Source organism: Etheostoma spectabile, unplaced genomic scaffold (assembly GCF_008692095.1).
Source record: "Etheostoma spectabile isolate EspeVRDwgs_2016 unplaced genomic scaffold, UIUC_Espe_1.0 scaffold456, whole genome shotgun sequence".
Lineage (NCBI taxonomy): Eukaryota > Metazoa > Chordata > Actinopteri > Perciformes > Percidae > Etheostoma > Etheostoma spectabile.
This window is the reverse complement of record NW_022605612.1, coordinates 533,751-535,235: the sequence shown is the minus strand read 5'-3', so window position 1 is coordinate 535,235 and position 1,485 is coordinate 533,751. Positions and strand designations below refer to the sequence as shown.

Below are 1,485 nucleotides of genomic sequence, written 5' to 3'. Positions count from 1 at the left end.
GCTTGTGGTGATGGTGTCTCAGTCTATTGCCCGTAGCTTCATCATCACTTGAAGTCCTCCAATCCTCTGAAGTACTTTTTGTTTTACTTTTCCCTGTGTCTCTTTTGCTTTTGAATATGCAGATTCTTTCCAGTTTTTTTAGCTGGTTCCTGCTGTGGTAATGCATCACAGGGCATTAACATGTTACGATGGAGGATTCTGCTATTCCCTGTGCCATTTTCAGCCTTGACTTCATAAACTGGGCTGTCTCTGCCCTTTTGAGAAACCACAATATGTATTTGCTTTTCCCAATATGAGCGCAATTTCCCAGGCCCTCCTCGTTCCGACATGTTTCTAACAAGGACTCTGTCACCTGGAGAAAGCATTGCACTTTGTCTCTTTTGATCATAGTATGTTTTTCCTCTTGCTGTAGTCTTTTTGATAGTTTTGGATGCAATGTCATATGCTTCTTTCATTTGTTGCTGCCATTTTTTTGCATATTCCTCATAGGAGTTACATCCTTCCTCCTCATTTATCCCAAATATTACATCAATTGGCAAGCGTGGCTTTCTACCAAACAGCAGATAGAAAGGGGAATAACCTGTTGCTTCACTGGTCGTACAATTGTAAGCGTGTACAACTTTGCTCACATAGTCACTCCAATTTCCCTTTTTCTCCTCATCCAAGGTCCGCAGCATAGATAACAATGTACGATTAAATCTTTCAGCTGGGTTCCCTTGTGGGTGGTAAGGAGTTGTTTTAGAGTTTGCAATGCCCGTGTATTTCTGTAGTTGTCTGAATAAACGGTTCTCAAATTCTCTGCCTTGATCATGATGAATTTTAGCAGGGAATCCATATTTCAGGGCAAAATCGTTGAAAATCTTATCTGCTGCTGTTTTGCCTGATTTGTTACGGGTTGGGTATGCTTGAGCAAACTTGGTAAAGTTGTCAATAATTACCAAAATATACTCATACCCTCCCCTGCTTTTTTCAAGGTGAAGATAGTCAATAGAGATGATCTCAAATGGTGCTGTAGCAGGTATGTGACACATGGGAGCTCGTGTATGGACTGCAGGTTTCTTTTGATAGTTACATTTACACACCTTTGCAATAAAAAACTCAATGTCCTTCCGCATCCCAGGCCAATAAAACCTCTGTCTAGCCAGGTGCAAGACCCGTTCCACCCCCAGGTGACCCATTTCGCAATGGAGATATTTGTAAACCAACTCTTTGTACACTTCCGGAAGCACAATTTGACTACATGTTGCCGTTTTCCGTTTTAACAAACCCTCTTGAGAGACATACAATCTTTTCCACTCATGGAACAGTCGTTTACCTTTCATCTTGTCAGGTTTCTCCCCAGACTTTTTCAGCTGGATTACATAAGAAATGGCGGTGTCTTGCAGCTGCGCCTTTAGTAGCTCTTCCTGTGTTATCTTTATGTCTGACTGGGCATCTGCAGCTATTTCCTGTACATATGGGCTGCAGGTCACTGCTGAGATCCAG

The 1,485-nt window shown here is 42.1% G+C and overlaps 1 long non-coding RNA gene across 1 annotated transcript in view; it reads right to left on the bottom strand.

Annotated features, from left to right (window-relative positions):
• Window positions 1-1,485, bottom strand: part of LOC116686715 (uncharacterized) — a 22,057-nt gene that overhangs the window by 223 nt on the left and 20,349 nt on the right. The window lies entirely within an intron of this gene.